Below are 8,246 nucleotides of genomic sequence, written 5' to 3' on the forward strand. Positions count from 1 at the left end.
AACTTACGAGAAGCTGTCGTAAGAGGAAGGTTGCGAGTGGAAAGCCACACTCTCTGGCCGCAACAATACCTTGGACTCTTAATCCTGCGTTTATTGGCGGCTCTCACAGTCTTCCCCGCAGACAAAGGCAGACCGGTAATGAAGTCTAAGGCGATGTGAGACCATGGTCGAGAAGGAATGGGAGCGGTCTGAGACGACCGGCAGGAGGAGAGTTACCCGACTTAGTCTGCGCGCAGTCCGAACAAGCAGCCACGAAACGGCGCGTGTCACGCTCCTGAGTCGGCCACCAAAAGCGCTGGCGAATAGACGCAAGAGTGCCTCGAACACCGGGATGACCAGCTAACTTGGCAGAGTGAGCCCACTGAAGAACAGCCAGACGAGTGGAAACAGGAACGAAAAGGAGGTTACTAGGACAAGCGCGCGCGACGCAGTGTGCGTGAGTGCTTGCTTAACCTGTCCTTCAATTCCCCAGACTGTTAACCCGACAACACGCCCATAAGGAAGAATCCCCTCGGGATCAGTAGAAGCCACAGAAGAACTAAACAGACGGCATAAGGCATCAGGCTTGGTGTTCTTGCTACCCGGACGGTAAGAAATCACAAACTCGAAACGAGCGAAAAACAACGCCCAACGAGCTTGACGGGCATTAAGTCGTTTGGCAGAACGGATGTACTCAAGGTTCTTATGGTCTGTCCAAACGACAAAAGGAACGGTCGCCCCCTCCAACCACTGTCGCCATTCGCCTAGGGCTAAGCGGATGGCGAGCAGTTCACGGTTACCCACATCATAGTTGCGCTCAGATGGCGACAGGCGATGAGAAAATAAGCGCAAGGATGAACCTTATCGTCAGACTGGAAGCGCTGGGATAGAATGGCTCCCACGCCTACCTCTGAAGCGTCAACCTCGACAATGAATTGTCTAGTGACGTCAGGAGTAACGAGGATAGGAGCGGACGTAAAACGTTCTTTTAGAAGATCAAAAGCTCCCTGGGCGGAACCGGACCACGTAAAACACGTCTTGACAGAAGTAAGAGCTGTGAGAGGGGCAGCAACTTGACCGAAATTACGAATGAAACGCCGATAGAAATTAGCGAAACCTAAAAAGCGCTGCAACTCGGCACGTGACCTTGGAACGGGCCAATCACTGACAGCTTGGACCTTAGCGGAATCCATCTGAATGCCTTCAGCGGAAATAACGGAACCGAGAAAAGTAACGGAGGAGACATGAAAAGAGCACTTCTCAGCCTTTACGTAGAGACAATTCTCTAAAAGGCGCTGTAGAACACGTCGAACGTGCTGAACATGAATCTCGAGTGACGGAGAAAAAATCAGGATATCGTCAAGATAGACAAAAACAAAGATGTTCAGCATGTCTCTCAGAACATCATTAACTAATGCCTGAAAAACAGCTGGCGCATTGGCGAGACCGAACGGCAGAACCCGGTACTCAAAATGCCCTAACGGAGTGTTAAACGCCGTTTTCCACTCGTCCCCCTCTCTGATGCGCACGAGATGGTAAGCGTTACGAAGGTCCAACTTAGTAAAGCACCTGGCTCCCTGCAGAATCTCGAAGGCTGATGACATAAGGGGAAGCGGATAACGATTCTTAACCGTTATGTCATTCAGCCCTCGATAATCCACGCAGGGCGCAGAGTACCGTCCTTCTTCTTAACAAAAAAGAACCCCGCCCCGGCCGGAGAAGAAGAAGGCACTATGGTACCGGCGTCAAGAGACACAGACAAATAATCCTCGAGAGCCTTACGTTCGGGAGCCGACAGAGAGTATAGTCTACCTCGAGGAGGAGTGGTCCCCGGAAGGAGATCAATACTACAATCATACGACCGGTGAGGAGGAAGGGAGTTGGCTCGGGACCGACTGAAGACCGTGCGCAGATCATGATATTCCTCCGGCACTCCTGTCAAATCGCCAGGTTCCTCCTGAGAAGTAGGGACAGAAGAAACGGGAGGGATGGCAGACATTAAACACTTCACATGACAAGAAACGTTCCAGGATAGGATAGAATTACTAGACCAATTAATAGAAGGATTATGACATACTAGCCAGGGATGACCCAAAACAACAGGTGTAAACGGTGAACGGAAAATCAAAAAAGAAATAGTCTCACTGTGGTTACCAGATACTGTGAGAGTTAAAGGTAGTGTCTCAAATTTGATACTGGGAAGATGACTACCATCTAAGGCAAACATGGGCGTAGGCCTGTCTAACGGTCTGAAAGGAATGTTATGTTTCCGAACCCATGCTTCGTCCATGAAACAACCCTCAGCCCCAGAGTCAATCAAGGCACTGCATGTAGCACCCGAACCGGTCCAGCGTAGATGGACCGACATAGTAGTACAAGATCTAGATGAAGGGACCTGAGTAGTAGCGCTCACCAGTAGCCCTCCGCTTACTGATGGGCTCTGGCCTCTTACTGGACATGAATTAACAAAATGTCCAGCAACTCCGCAATAGAGGCACAGGCGGTTGGTGATCCTCCGTTCCCTCTCCTTAGTCGAGATGCGAATCCCTCCCAGCTGCATGGGCTCAGTCTCAAAGCCAGAGGAGGGAGATGGTTGCGATGCGGAGCAGGGAAACACCGTTGATGCGAGCTCTCTTCCACGAGCCCGGTGACGAAGATCTACCCGTCGTTCTATGCGGATGGCGAGAGCAATCAAAGAGTCCACATCTGATGGAACCTCCCGGGAGAGAATCTCATCCTTAACCACTGCGTGGAGTCCCTCCAGAAAACGAGCGAGCAGCGCCGGCTCGTTCCACTCACTAGAGGCAGCAAGAGTGCGAAACTCAATAGAATAATCCGTTATGGACCGTTCACCTTGGCATAAGGAAGCCAGGGCCCTAGAAGCCTCCCTACCAAAAACTGAACGGTCAAAAACCCGAATCATCTCCTCTTTAAAGTTCTGGAACTTGTTAGAGCAATCAGCCCTTGCCTCCCAGATAGCTGTGCCCCATTCTCGAGCCCGGCCAGTAAGGAGTGAAATGACGTAAGCAACCCGAGCTCTCTCTCTAGAGTATGTGTTGGGTTGGAGAGAGAACACAATCTCACACTGCGTGAGAAAGGAGCGGCACTCAGTGGGCTGCCCGGAGTAGCAAGGTGGGTTATTAACCCTAGGTTCTGGAGGCTCGGCAGGCCAGGAAGTAACAGGTGGCACGAGACGTAGACTCTGGAACTGTCCAGAGAGGTCGGAAACCTGAGCGGCCAGGTTCTCCACGGCATGGCGAGCAGCAGACAATTCCTGCTCGTGTCTGCCGAGCATGGCTCCTTGGATCTTGACGGCAGTGTAACGAGCGTCTGTAGTCGCTGGGTCCATTCCTTGGTCGGTTCCTTCTGTCATGCAGGTGAAAGAGGACCCAAAAGCGACTTAACAGAAACAGAGTTTATTTAAGTCCAAACAGGGAATAACAGAAATCCTCTAGTCTGTAGAGGGGAATAACTGGAGAAGCGGCCACAGACTGCAGGTCGCTTCGGGTAGGCGCAGGCCGTAGTAGACAGAGACACCTGCTCACACGCAGCATCTGATGAAGGCAAAAAACACGACAGGACAGGGCGATACACAATCACAGCAAAAACACGACAGGACAGGGCGAAACGCAATCACAGCATGGTGAATACTAAACAAGGAACCGACGGGACAGGAACGGAACACAAAGGAATAAATAGGGACTCTAATCAGGGGAAAGGATCGGGAACAGGTGTGGGAAGACTAAATGATGATTAGGGGAATAGGAACAGCTGGGAGCAGGAACGGAACGATAGAGAGAAGAGAGAGCGAGAGAGTGAGAGAGGGAGGGGGAGAGAGAGGGATAGAAGGAGGGAAAGAACCAAATAAGACCAGCAGAGGGAAACGAATAGAATGGGGAGCACAGGGACAAGACATGATAATAAATGACAAACATGACAGGTTGTTGTCCTTGATGATCTTTTTGGCCTTCCTGTGACATTGGGTGGTGTAGGTGTCCTGGAGGGCAGGTAGTTTGCCCCCGGTGCTGCGTTGTGCAGACCTCACTACCCTCTGGAGAGCCTGTGCAACTGCTCCGTTGTGGGCGGAGCAGTTGCCGTACCAGGCGGTGATACAGCCCGACAGGATGCTCTTGATTGTGCATCTGTAAAAGTCTGTGAGTGTTTTTGGTGACAAGCCAAATTTCTTCAGCCTCCTGAGGTTGAAGAGGCGCTGCTGCGCCTTCTTCACCACGCAGTCTGTGTGGGTGGACCATTTCAGTTTGTCCGTGATGTGTAAGCCAAGGAACTTAAAACTGTCCACCTTCTCCACTACTGTCCCGTCGATGTGGATAGGGGGTTGCACCCTCTGCTGTTTCCTGAAGTCCACGATCATCTCCTTTGTTATGTTGACATTGAGTGTGAGGTTATTTTCCTGACACCACACTCCGAGGGCCCTCACCACCTACCTGTAGGCCGTTGTTGGTAATCAAACCTACCACCGTAGTGTTGTCTGCAAACTTGATGATTGAGTTGGAGGTGTGCATGGTCAAGCAGTCATGGGAGAACAGGGAGTACAGGAGAGGGCTGAGAATGCACCCTTGTGGGACCCCAGTTTTGAGGATCAGCGGGGTGGAGATGTTATTTCTTACCCTCACCACCTGGGGGCGGCCCGTCAGGAAGTTCAGGGCCCAATTGCACAGGGCGGGGTCGAGACCCAGGGTCTCAAACTTAATGACGAGTTTGGAGGGTACTATGGTGTTAAATGCTGAGCTGTAGTCGATGAACAGTATTCTTACATAGGTATTCCTCTTGTCCAGATAGGTTAGGGCAGTGTGATTGCGATTGCGTCGTCTGTGGACCTATTGGAATGGTAAGCAAATTGGAGTGGGTCTAGGGTGTCAGGTAGGGTGGAGGTGACATGGTCCTTGACTAGTCTCTTAAAGCATTTCATGATGACGGAAGTGAGTGCTGCAGGGCGATAGTCATTTAGCTAAGTTACCTTAGCTTTCTTGGGAACAGGAACAATGATGGCCTTCTTGAAGCATGTGGGGACAGCAGACTGAGATAAGGATTGATTGAATATGTCTGTAAACACACCAGCCAGCTGGTCTGCACATGCTCTGAGGACGCGGCTGGGGATGCCGTCTGGGCCGGCAGCCTTGGGAGGGTTAACACTTTTAAATGTTTTACTCACATTAGCTGCAGTGAAGGAGAGCCCGCATGTTTTGGTAGCGGGCCATGTCAGTGGCACTGTATTGTCATCAAAGCGAGCAAAGAAGTTGTTTAGTTTGTCTGGGAGCAAGACATCGTGTTCCGCGACGTGGCTGGTTTTCCTTTTGTAGTCTGTGAGTGACTGTAGACCCTGCCACATACCTCTTGTGTCTGAGCCGTTTAATTGCGACTCTACTTTGTCTCTATAGTGATGCTTAGCTTATTTGATTACCTTGCGTAGGGAATAGCTACACTGTTTGTATTTGGTCATGTTTCCGGTCACCTTGCCCTGATTAAAAGCAGTGGTTTGCGCTTTCAGTTTTGCGCGAATGCTGTCGTCAATCCACGGTTTCTGGTTGAGGAAGGTTTTAATAGACGCTGTGGGTACAACATCACCGATGCACTTGCTAATAAACTTGCTCACTGAATCAGCGTTATTCATCAATGTTATTGTCTGACGCTATGCGGAACATATCCGAGTCCACGTGATCGAAGCAATCTTGAAGCGTGAAATCTGATTGGTCGGAGCAGCGTTGAACAGATGTGAGCACGGGCACTTCCTGTTTTAGTTTCTGTCTATAAACTGGGAGCAAGAAAATGGAGTCGTGGTCAGATTTACCGAAAGGAGGACGGGGAAGGGCTTTGTTAGAATAACAATGATCCAGAGTTTTGCCAGCCCGGGTCGCACATTCGATATGCTGATAAAATTTAGGGAGCCTTGTTTTCAGATTAGCCTAGTTAAAATCCCCAGCTACAATAAATACAGCCTCAGGATATGTGGTTTCCAGTTTACATAGAGTCAAATGAAGTTCTTTCATGGTCGTCGATGTGTCTGCTTGGGGGGGATATACACGACTGGTATTATGATCAAAGAGAATTCTCTTGGTAGATAATGCGGTTGGCATTTGATTGTAGGGAATTCATGGTCACGTGAACAAAAGGACTTGAGTTCCTGTTTGTTGTTATGATCACACCACGTCTCGTTAATCATAAGACATACACCCCTGCCCTTCTTCTTACCAGAGAGATGTTTGTTTCTGTTGGCGCGCTGCGTGAAGAAACCAGGTGGCTGTGCCGACTCTGGTGACGTATCCCAAGTGAGCCATGTTTCCGTGAAATAAAGAACATTACAATCTCTGATATCTCTCTGGAAGGCAACCCTTGCTCGGATTTCGTCTAACTTGTTGTCAAGAGACTGGACATTGGCGAGTAGTATGCTTGGGAGCGATGCACGATGTGCCTGTTTACGGAGCCCACTCCCTCTGCCCCTTCTGCGGCGCCATTGTTTTGGGTCGCTGGCTGGGATCCGATCCATTGTCCTGGGTGGTGGACCAAACAGAGGATCCGCTTCCGGAAAGTCGTATTCCTGGTCGTAATGTCAGTGAGTTGATGTTGCTCTTATATCCAATTGTTCCTCCCGACTGTATGTAATAAAACCTAAGATTTCCTGGGGTAACAATGTAAGAAATAACACATAAAAAAACAAAATACTGCATAGTTTCCTAGGAAGGCGATGTGAGGCGCCAGGCTGCCCTGATTTTGCTGATGTAACAACTAGCTCTCACAGTTTCACGTCAGAATTAATGTTCATCCATGTTTCTCAAACTTCAAATTTTGAAGTTGTTTAAAAACGTGACATTTGAAAGTGATTGAGGTTACATTTAGGCATTAACTCACCATTTCAATGTTAGGGTTAAGCTTCGGGAATCAACTCCCGAATCTTAAGGTTGGGCATTAACTAGGAATGGTTACTGTCTCAAAAACAACTTTCTATCGCTGGATTTGAACATGCAACAGTTGGTACCAGAGCCAGATGCTCACATACTTGAAGGTAACAGCACTCACTGTTGCCTCTAGTGTTCGGTTTCCATGTCATCTCCCGACATCTTCAGACATGGATGGATGTCGATACTGACTTGTAATCACTGGTGACTTGGCTGGATGTAAACCCTTTTGTGTTGCCTAAACAATGACTGTGCTATGTATGGTGGCACTTCAGAAGGTGAGTCAAAGGCTTCTTTCCAGAGAAATGTTTTGATTTGTAGAAAAGTAAAAAGCAATATCTGGCCACGCAGACTAGGCCTACTGATGTCCTGTTCCGTTTGAGAGGGAGAGCGTAAAAAAGAGAAGGAGGACCGGCGGTAAGTTTCCTGCTATAATTGATTATAGTAAAAACAATATGTTCCGTTGCCAATAACGAAGCCATTTATCAGAGTTATTGACCTCACAATAAGCCATATTTGAGCAATTTACATAATTTACATTACAATGAAGCGGCAGCCATGGAAATCGACAGCGCATGGGTGCTGAAAGTAGGCTAATTCGAGAAGGCCTAATTCATTCAAAAAGTCTTCATTTTAATTTTGACTTTAGACTAATAACAAGAGGGCTTTGTGTTGGAGCCTATTTCTTCCTATTCAAGACAGACAAAATTATAGTCTACTATCCAAAGATGTAGTTTTTTTTTCGGCCAACTCCTTCAGTTACCACGCACTCCTTAAATATCTCAGTGTCAGTGAAGAGCTTGGTGTGTTGAGTTATAACCTGGGCTCGAATTGAGGAGGTATGTGAGGGTATTATGGCTTTTGTTAAAGAATATGGCTAAAAACATAGGCTTACCCCTTGTTAGTTTAAGATAAAAAAAACATACTCAGAATTAAATAATAATAATGAAACGAAAAATGCCTTATTAGGCGTTACACTCATTCTAAAGTACCTTTGAATTCACTTTTAGAAACACAAGTTTAGCTCGTCTTTGGTTTGAGGATTATGCCGTGAGCTATGCGTTTCTAGTTCATTCATGTAGCCTAGCAGATGCTCATATATTCCCATGCCACAGTCAACACTAATCTATTCTGCGAGAACAATATCATGGAATAAAATAGAATACGTTTGAAAATGATAGTTTCCCACATGAAAAACAGTTCGAAGTGCTTGTAGGCCATACCTGATGATATGCGGCTGCTGTGTTAATAAACAACACGTGTTTTTTTCCGTTGAATTCATTGATGATCAGATACTTCAGTTGTAACTGGTTCTGTTGCGCTACATTTTTTTATACAATTGATTGACAACTT

Source organism: Oncorhynchus gorbuscha, linkage group LG19 (genome assembly GCF_021184085.1).
Source record: "Oncorhynchus gorbuscha isolate QuinsamMale2020 ecotype Even-year linkage group LG19, OgorEven_v1.0, whole genome shotgun sequence".
NCBI lineage: Eukaryota > Metazoa > Chordata > Actinopteri > Salmoniformes > Salmonidae > Oncorhynchus > Oncorhynchus gorbuscha.